Here is a 10,681-nt window from a genome sequence, read left to right as displayed (position 1 = left end):
TTATAATAAAAGTACAATTTTTGTTTAAGGGTGGGCGATGTATCCTTCAACAACATTTTTATTTTTTTTATCTTCTTAAAAAAAAAAAAAAATCTGTAACAACAACAATGGGCTAATAGAGTTGGTTTGTAACATATAAAAACCAATCCTTTAAAAATCTAACATTTTAAAAAAAAAAGAAAAAAACAAAATTTGTTTTTAAGTGTTCTTTTTACAACAACATTGGGCTGGTGTGTAACAAACAAGAATCGATTTTTTTTAATCCCACATCATCTTCTTAAATGGTTCCACACAGTTACATCGTCTTCAACAGAGACATCTTCTTCAACCTCTCTCTCTCTCTCTCTCTCTTCACCACCAAACAAATGGTGAACCCTTGGAAAACTTATGTGAAGCTCTCTGCCGTTCTCATGGGTTCCCATGGTCTAACCAAAGGGTCTCTCGCTTTTCTTAATTACCCGGCACAGCTCATGTTCAAATCCATCAAGGTCTTGCTATAATGGTAATGGGAGCCTTCATTCCTGGTCTACGACGGAAATACCCAATCCACGAATACCTTTCAGCTCTACTCCTTGTCGTAGACCCCATCTTTTTCACCTTAGCGTACGCTCACACATCTCCTAACTTCAACATGATAGGTGTCATGATGATATCGGGTGCTTTAGTCATGGATTCCTTTCTTGGTAATTTACAAGAAGCAATCTTTACCATGAATCCTGAAACAACATAGATGGAGATGTTGTTTTATTCAACTGATTGCCTTTCTTGATTCCACCCATGCTTTTGACTGGAGAGCTGTTCAAGGCCTGGACTGCATGTTATCAGCATCCTTATGTATATGGGGTACTAGTGTTCGAAGCAATGGCCACATTAGTCGGCCAAGTATCCGTTTTGTCCCTAATTGCCCTCTTTGGTGCTGCAACCACAGCCATGATTACAATGGCAAGAAAGATGGTAGTGTTATCTTACATGATGTTCACGAAGCCATTAACAGAACAACACAATAAAGTCTTTTAAAGAAGAGAAGAAAGTTGGAAATAACACCTTAGTCTGAAAATGCATTTTTTGTTTCTTCTTTAATTTTGATTTGTGGCTAAAAATAAAAAATAAAAAAACGAAAAATTCAAAGAAAGAAAGGGGCGATGGTGATGTTTTTGAGGTCTCACGTGGGCCAGACCTATAAGGTTGGTGATGGATGGGAAAAGATTAAATTTTTTTTTTACAAATTTACATATGGCATTTATCAAAAAATTTCATTACTTTTAAAAGTTATTTTACTCAAACAAATTTTTGGTGGGACCCACATTTTTGAAAAAAAAAAAAGGATTAATTTTTTGAAGGGCGTTCCTCAACAAATATTGGCTGGACTTTCTGTTTGTTTTTTTTTTTTTTTCACAAATCAGTCATGCATGTTGGGCTCAATTCTTTATATTAGTTTTTATTTTATCAATTTGGGTCTCACCCCAAACTTTGCTAAGTGACGGAAACCACTTTTAAGAATAGTTGTTTGACTACAAATATAAATAACCCGTAAGCAAAGCTAATCTCACTAATCTAGTAAGATTCCATACTTACTAAGGATAGTTGAGTTCACCGTGTGCCACATAAAATTACCGTTCAATGGCATAGGCTTGTGGAAACCAAAACTTAAAGAACTTTCAAAAGAAAATTTTCAAGAAAAATAATTAATTTTTATTTTTAGATTCGGGATTTCGTAATCGCTCATTTTCAAAAACCTTGGATCAAAGCTAAAAAATAAGTGTGAATTTTATTTTTGGATAGAAAATTTCCCATCAAAATCTTTAAGGTTGTGACATTGGATTGCTGACATGATGAACCACGTGGCCTAAGGACCCTTAGTAAAATTTGAAACCTTATGAATTGGTCACGCTAGCCTATGTTCTCAAAAGATTTGCCATGCATGTTTTTCAAAAAAAAAAAAAAAATGTGTTCATCACTCCTTACCTCAACAATTACCATTCTATCATTGAGGCAATATTCGTTAAAGTCTTGATTTTGTTTGGATCACCCAAAGTAACCCTTGATTGGACCATAAATAATAAATTTGTAGGCATTTTCAATGTTGGATCAAATTCATTATTCTTTGTGTTATATGCCCATATAATGTGCCATGACCTCTACAGATATGTTTGTGATGTGTTTGCTTTCATCTTAATTTCAATGTGATGGGTTTTATGTTATATTCTTGGTCAATATTCATTTGATAACCGTATGTTGTAATGGTTTTGATCAGGCCCATGGGCCCATTTATTTGAAAAAGGACCCCGGGCACACCCTACCCTATTTTGCACACACCACATGCACGTTTATTGTTTTGCACGCTTGCACGTCCTATATAGCCGACGTGGCACTAGTGCGTGGCCCGTTCTCTTCGAAGATGCGACGTCATTCATGAAAATCACAACTCCAGTCACGTACCTTAGGGTATATCAAACTGAGGCTTCGATACCATCTAATCAGGTGATTCTGAGAAGTATATTGATTCACCCAGGCTGGAGCGACCTGAGCCTTTTACCTATTGTGAGCCACACAGTCACATGTCCCGATTGCCAACGTAGTACTAGTACGTGGTCGGTCCCCTCGTGGGATGCCAAACCATTTATGAAAGCTACAACTCTTGACTCGTACCTAAGTATATAAAAGATAATCTAAATATATTAATTGCACTTCTTGATCAAAACCGGTGCCTAAGCGAGATCTTGCCCCGATGTACCCTACTGTACGAGGGGGATAGACTACGTCTATTCTAGACGAGAGGTATTTAAGTGGGCCCTTGCTCAGCATCGTGCGCCACCTCTCAACTGGAGATCAAACTGACTATTTTTTACTTCAGAGAAGTGAATTGAGGTTTTAAATTATCAGATATATGGTATATCAAACCAAGTCACCACGTATCGAGAGGTATATAGGTGTATTTGGACAAGGGTGGCCAGATAAAATGCATTGCACATAGTAAGCTTAGAGTCTAGAAACCTCCCTATAGGTCACGACCCGAACTGACTATGGGTGTTCCCGGGTTACTCTATTTAATCCAACCAAAAGGTAAGTGGGTGGACCGGTCCACACCGCTCCAATTAAACCGCAATATTGGTCCAACCCAATAAACTTAATTGATGAGACATACTAGTCAATATCAAGTTAAACCAATTAGGCCAATTGGTAAATAGATCTTATGGATCAACATATGGATCGACTGAACTAATTGGATGAAGTGATGCAAGTGAAATATTCAAATCCATTGGGTCGAACCGACCCAAACTCAAATGGGTACATAGTCCCAATCACCTTGCATCGGCCAATTTAATTCAATGGACTGAATATTTCATACTTAACAAGATCAATAAATCATATTCATGTAATATTTCTTGATCGAAATATTTCATTGGTTAGAGAGTTTGAATCTAGGAGTTAACTTAACCCATGCTATCAAGAGAAACCTCTATTTATTAAAAGTCTATTCTAGGATCCATAACTAGTAATCCACCTTTGATGGGATTTTCAAGGTTATCATTGCACCCAAACTCAAGTGTCTATCTACTAGTTGGAGTCGTAAGTCGAGTCGGTTAGAACGAACATTGGTACCAAGTCAACAAGCAGAAATGACTTCAGAATCTGAGCTCACAGAAATCCGTAAGATTTTGGCAGCCTTTGCCAATGATATCAACAGTATAAAGGGCAAGTGGAAGTCTTAGAACAGATTTCAGAATCAACTGGCAATCCCATTGATGATCCTAAAGGAAAAAGGGAAGAAGAAAATACAGCGAGACGTGCCCATGAAGTCTTCGAACTCGATGGAGACGAAGAGTATGCTGATGAGAATCTAGTGTTAACCAACAGAATGTCTCAATTGGAGTCAGCTATGAAAAATATAAAGGGTATTGATGAAATTACAGCAGGCATTGAAGCTCTGAACCGCATCCCTAGAATCCATTTGCCAGAGAAGTTTGTGATGCCTGAGATGGACAAGTTCAGTGGGACGGGGTGTGCGAAAACACACTTAAGGTGTATGTTACCAACATACGCACTATGGGGCTTAGCAACGAACATATGACATTACTGTTTGAACGAACTCTGTCAGGATCAGCTCTACGATGGCTGATGTCTCAAGATCCAGCTACAGTAGGTACATGGGAGAATATGTCAAAGACTTTCTGGCATCAGTACAAATACAGTACTGAAATTGAAATTTCAAGAAGGGACTTGGAGTCAACTAAACAGAAGAATGGGAAAACATTTACTGACTTTATCGGTCGTTGGAGGGCCAAGGCTGCACAAATGTGGGATAGACCTTTAGAGAAAGAACAAGTGGCTATTATCTTAAAAAACCTCTCGCAAGGGTATGCCCGATATGTAGTCTCCCAATACCTTCCTACATTTGAGTCTCTATTGCAAACTGGTAGCCAATTGGAAGATGCTTTCACTTCCGGAATCCTTTCCAATCCTTCGGACAACAAGTTCAAAAAGCCTTTCACCAATTCCAAATCTAGTACTGATCATGCCTATGTAGCCAATACGTCTACTACACCCGTCGAATCTAGTATCCTGCCTAGTAACCAAGTTAACCCTAATCAACCTCGACCGCGTAGGAAATTTATCAATCTTGGTATGCCTTTGAGCATTGTCTTTCAGAAACTATTAAGTAAAGGGCTCATTGCACCTCTCCAACCTCGACCTTTACCAAATCCACTCCCCACTTCTCACAATCCCAACCTATTTTGTGAGTTTCACCAAAATTCTGGTCATCCTACTGATCGTTGCATTGCTCTTCGTCATACAGTTCAAGACCTCATTGACGCCAAAAAAGTTATTGTCCCTGCCCCTGAGCAGTCAAATGTTACTACCAACACTCTACCCATTTACCAATCTCCTCAGACTTTGAACATGGTATCCAATACTCAACTCTCGTTTGACCCAATCCTTCTCATCCGATCAATTAATCATAAACCTCCTAGCCCTCCTCTAACTAGAGTGACGGTTCCTAATGAGGTTTTCACCACCAAACGCAGTCTTGGCCAAAAGAGAAGAAATAAGTCCGAAGAATGCAAAGAATCTGAAGAAAAAGACTCAGTCCAACCGTTTGGAAATAGTTTCTCGAGTTCTCAATCTGTAATCAAACCCATTGTGGGTAATTGTCTTTAGTTCTTTATGAGTCTTGAGTCCAGTTCTTTCTATCAATTCAGTAATTAAGTCTGTCTTTTTATTTCTTATTTTGTTCTAGTCAAGTTAGTTTGTCGAGTCTGCAGTGGTGTCAATCGCCCCATCTAAATTTAATTGAATAAAAAAAAATTTTGAATACCTCGAGCGTATTAACGAATTAACTAATGATCTGACTTTAAGGATAGATTCCTCTCCTAAACAAAAAGATAAGAGTTAGGCTCAACCTTTAATCGAGAAATCAAAGGTCATTGACCTCATAACAAAAAATAATTCTCAAGAAATTCGAATTAGAATTATCCTATCTCCAAAGGAATACGAGGGGGTAATGAATTACTCAGAAATTTCAAAAGACTTGAGGTGCAAGCTTGGGTGTTGTTCAACACGGAATAGATACTCGTCTATATCAATGAAATTATACAAGATGTTAGAAAATATATCAGTGCTATTCTCACGATATCTCGAGTTGTAAAGTTCATTCAAACGCATATTCTCAGTCAATATGGAGGTACTTTTTGAGCTGATCTTTGATAATCGGTCGTACTTCAAAGCTTAGGTCATTCCTCCGTGTTCAAAGTTCAAGATCCGGCATCATCTCCTTACCGTCCTCAGATTAATAGAGCGGTTGAAGCAGCTAGTAAGTGTCTCAAGATAATCATCGTGAAAATGTGTCAATCGCACCAAGATTGGTCAGAAAAGCTACCATTCACACTATAGGGGTGTCGTACTTCAAATACAGTATTCCACTGAAACTATTCCCTACTCTCTAGTATATGATATGGAAACAGTCTTACCAGTTGAAAGGGACATCCTGTATCTCAAGGTCTTGATGGAAAGTCAATTGCTAAAAACAGACTAGGCTCGTTATTGGGTACGAAGAGCTAAACTTGGTTGAAGAGAAATAATTTAGAGTTTTGCACCACGTGCAAACTTATCAAAGAAGAATCGCTCTCATGTTTGACAAGAAGGTTAAAGTTCGCCAGTTACAAGTTAAGGATTTCACCATCAGACTTCAGAGAAAATTAAGCACTCTTCCTTGATTATGGGAAGAAGTTTGAACCCAATTGGAGAGATTAATTTATTAAGAAAATACTGTCTAGAAAAGCCGTTAGACTTCAAGGTCATGATGGAATTGAACTATCAGAGTCAACCAACCTTGACCAGATCAAACGGTACTACATTTAAGGAGGCCATCTTTGGTCGAATCAATTTTCTTGCTATCCAGTTCAATATCTCATTTCTCAGTCCTTGACAGCATTTTCAAAAAAAAAATGATGCCTTTTTCTTTCTCAACCCGATTACCTAACCTGGGGAAGGAAAAACTTGAACTACGTCTTGGTCTGATCCCAAAATTCTGGGGTATGTAGGCAACCTGAGAAGTTACTTCAGGCTCGACCACATCAAAATAAAAAAATAGATTCCCCGACAAAGAAAAAATCTAAAAAGAAAAAAAAATTCAAAAGAAAAAGAAATATTGTCAGAGTGGGGAAGAAAATTCAAGGAAAAAAGAAAATAATTTAAAAAGAAATGCCACACAAGGGGGATTTGGGTTTTTGAGCTTCAAAATTCCTTTTTTTATGCCCAGTCCTAAGCCTACCTATAAAAGTCCTCCTAAGTACTGTGTGAAAAAATTCAAGGAAGGTAGTAAATCATGATCAGACAGTAACTCCAGAAGTTCAGAAAGGAAGAAGAAGAGAAAAAAAGTCTGCTAAGTTGAAAACCCGAAAAGGACGACTTAGGCAAAAATTAAGGCAAGCTCGCAAGATTAAAAATCTGAAAGGACGACCTTGGCAACAATCAGAGCAAAGAAAAGAAAAAAAAATTGTAAGCTCGCTAGATCGAAAACCTAAAAAGGCGATCTAGGCAAAAGCTAGAGCATGCTCGCTAGATTGAAAACTTGAAAAGACAATCTAGGCAAAACTTAGAGCAATCAAAAAAATAAAAGAAAATCTTAGTTGAGTTGAGAAGCTGAAAAGACAGTCCGAGCAGAAACATCAGAAGTCCGAATGATCAAGTTTCAGTTTGAACCAAATATAGACTCAGGGGATACAAGTATCTTGTCTATGATTGATCTGAAGAGTTTCATGTCCCTAAGCGAACCGACGGGGAGAAAAAACAAATTCTATGATGAATTTCATAAAGAAATATTTTGTTCCAATTTCTTTGAGCCTGACTCAAAATCTTCAATGAAAAATGTCAAAATTAAAAGTTAAACCTTTATTGCGCTTGCGGTAATCAAGGATTTTAAATTTTCATAACAAGGGCACTTCCTTTTTCTAAAGAGTACAGTTTCCCCCCTTACACTAGGGGCATTTGTTTTCAAATTATGTTCAATTATCCCCAATGCAATGTTTCCTGTCAAACTAGGGGCATTTTGATTCTGAAACCTGGTCAACTCCAACCCCAAAGGATAAGGTTAACTTTGAATTAAAGGTTACCCTCTTGATAGCAATTTTGAAAACTCCTAAGATTCAAAGAAGTTAAATTGTTTATCGGACCTTCATAAAATCCAACTTTTTATTTACCAAAAAAAAAAATCAAATGCAAGGTTAATCCCCTGTTTGTTCCCTCGAAAATTAGTTCATTACTCTTTCACCCTGGGCAGGTAGAGTAGGACTCTCAAAAAGCTTAGTTCATTACTCTTTCACTCCGAGTAGGTAGAGTAGAACTACCCAAAAAAACTAGTTCATTACTCTTTCACCCTGGGCAGGTAGAGTAAAACTCTCAAAAAGCTTAGTTCATTACTCTTTCACTCCGAGTAGGTAGAGTCGAACTTCCCAAAAAAATTAGTTCATTGCTCTTTCACCCTGGGCAGGTAGAGTAGGAATCCCAAAAAAAAATTAGTTCATTACTCTTTCAATCCGAGTAGGTAGAGTAGGACTCTCAAAAAAATTAGTTCATTGCTCTTTCACCCTGGGCAGGTAGAATAGGACTCAAAAAAAAAATTAGTTCATTACTCTTTCACTCCGAGTAGGTAGAGTAGAACTTCTTCAAAAAAAATTAGTTCATTACTCTTTCACCCTGGGCAGGTAGAGTAGGACTCTCAAAAAAATTAGTTCATTACTCTTTCACTCCGAGTAGGTAGAGTAGAACTTCTCAAAAAAATTAGTTCATTACTCTTTCACCCTGGGCAGGTAGAGTAGGACTCTCAAAAAAATTAGTTCATTACTCTTTCACCCTGGGCAGGTAGAGTAGGACTCTCAAAAAAATTAGTTCATTACTCTTTCACTCCGAGTAAGTAGAGTAGAACTTCTCAAAAAAAATTAGTTCATTATTCTTTCACCTTGGGCAGGTAGAGTAGGACTCTCAAAAAAATTAGTTCATTACTCTTTCATTCCGAGTAGGTAGAGTAGAACTTGCAAAAAAAATAAAATTAGTTCATTACTCTTTCACCCTGGGTAGGTAGAGTAGGATTCTCACAAAAATTTGTTCATTACTCTTTCACTCCGAGTAGGTAGAGTAGAACTTCCAAAACAAAAAATTAGTTCATTACTCTTTCACCCTGGGCAGGTAGAGTAGGACTCTCAAAAAAGTTTAGTTCATTATTATTTCACTTCGAGTAAGCAGAGTAGAACTTCCTAAAAAAATTAGTTCATTACTCTTTCACACCAAGTAGGTAGAATAGAACTTCCCAAAACAAATTAGTTCATTATTCTTTCACCCTGGACAGGTAGAGTAGGATTCTCAAAAAGTTTAGTTCATTATTATTTCACTTCGAGTAAGTAAAGTAGAACTTTCCAAAAAAAAAAAATAGTTCATTACTCTTTCACTCCGGGTGGGTAGAATAGAACTTCCCAAAAAAAATTAGTGTATTACTCTTTCACTTTGAGTAGGTAGAGTAAGACTCTCAAAAAAATAGAAATTCATTACTCTTTCACCTAGAGTAGGTAGAGTAGGACATTTAACTTTCTCCCAACTTTTGCTCAGATTTGTCTCAAATATCATTCAAATTTTCTCGAGTTTTGTATTACTCAGATTTTACTCACTTTCACACAATGCACACATTTGTACATTTGTTTCATTAATCAAGGAGAATTTTTTAAAATTCAAGGATCTAACATTGCTAGTGAGAGCTCGCGCTCAAGGACCTAACATTTTAGTTCGGGGAGAGTTTTATCCTCAAGGATACGAACACCTTGACGAATTGCTAAATCAGGCTGCAAAATGAACTATCACTAGCTTTGGCATTTAGAAATTGTACTATCTACAAAAATAGATTTGCTATCTGGTTTGCTTCAACCCTCTACCAAAGAGGGGCATCTCTAGACACCCATTTTTGCATTCGCCTGATTAATCAACTCGTCAACCCGATCGCAATGATTCCCAATGATGAATGTTATTTCCATTGTTTTATTTTGTTACCAAAAATGTTTCAGAAATCCGGATGAGGTATCTCGAACTGACAAAGCCTTAGAAACCACGCTACGCTAGGAAAATACGACCCCCAAAACATATAAATCATCATCTTTCAGACCAAAAAGAAGCTTCACGATAAAAATCACTAAAAATGACTAAATTACCAAAATACCCCTAACATCAAAACAACCCTAGAGTCTACGTTACGATTAGGAAAACTCATTCAAACACATAAAACAACAAATCGAAACCAAATAAATCATTTCGCCAATTTTAACTGAATTTAACAAAATTATAAAAATGCCCCTCATAAACTTCACGATCATTTCATGCAAAAAACTTTATAAATGACACAAACCAATATTTCCATTGAATACCTTACGAAAAATAGATTCTAAAACATCCTGGAATATAAAAAACTGACTTAAAACGTGAAAAGTCCTTTCCGGGGGTAAAACGGTAATTTCACAATTTTCATAATTAAAAATTTTAAAATTAATAAATAAAACATTAAATAATTAGAGTGAAACATTAATGAAATTAATTTAAAATTTTGAACTAAAAAAATCGATCAATCGGGCTCTCATGGAAAATTGTTGAGGGTTCGTGAGATATTTCTTTAAGGACCCCTTCATTTGGGGGTCCAAAGAATTAAAGATATAATAGAGGAGGGTTCTCCAAAAAATTAAAGTCAATCAAGAAAGACTAAGGTCAAGGTATTAAAGTCAATCAAGTGAGACTAAAGTCAAAATTAAAGTCCATTAAGCAAGACTGAAGTCAAGATATTAAAAGTCAATCAATTAAGACTAAAGTCAAAATATTAAAAATCAATCAAATAAGACCAAAAGTCAAATGATAATAGAGTTCTAATTAAATAATAACTCTATCTAATAGAGTTATAACTAAAACACAACTCCACCTAAAATAATTCTAATTAAAACACAACTCTACCTAAAACAATTCTAACTAAAATACAACTCTAACTAAAAGAATTCTAATTAAACACTAACTCTATCTAAATCAACCCCTAAAAAAATCTATAAATAGAGGTCCTCACACCCTATTTTCGTATCAAATCATAAACCCTAAGAGAAGTATGTCAAAAAGCCCCCATAGCTTCCCATAAACCCTAGTTTTGGAGCCCCAACTC

At 36.4% G+C, this 10,681-nt stretch overlaps 1 pseudogene; it reads left to right on the top strand.

The window, feature by feature from the left end:
• The first annotated feature begins 355 nt into the window (after nt 1-355).
• LOC147396441 (UDP-galactose/UDP-glucose transporter 4 pseudogene) lies at nt 356-1,017 on the top strand (annotated as a pseudogene).
• Nucleotides 1,018-10,681: the final 9,664 nt, after the last annotated feature.

This window comes from Akebia trifoliata, chromosome 8 (genome assembly GCF_017979445.1).
Source record: "Akebia trifoliata isolate Shusen 1 chromosome 8, ASM1797944v1, whole genome shotgun sequence".
Lineage (NCBI taxonomy): Eukaryota > Viridiplantae > Streptophyta > Magnoliopsida > Ranunculales > Lardizabalaceae > Akebia > Akebia trifoliata.
Note: the sequence above shows the minus strand (reverse complement) of the source record. Positions and strands in the feature narration are given on the sequence as shown.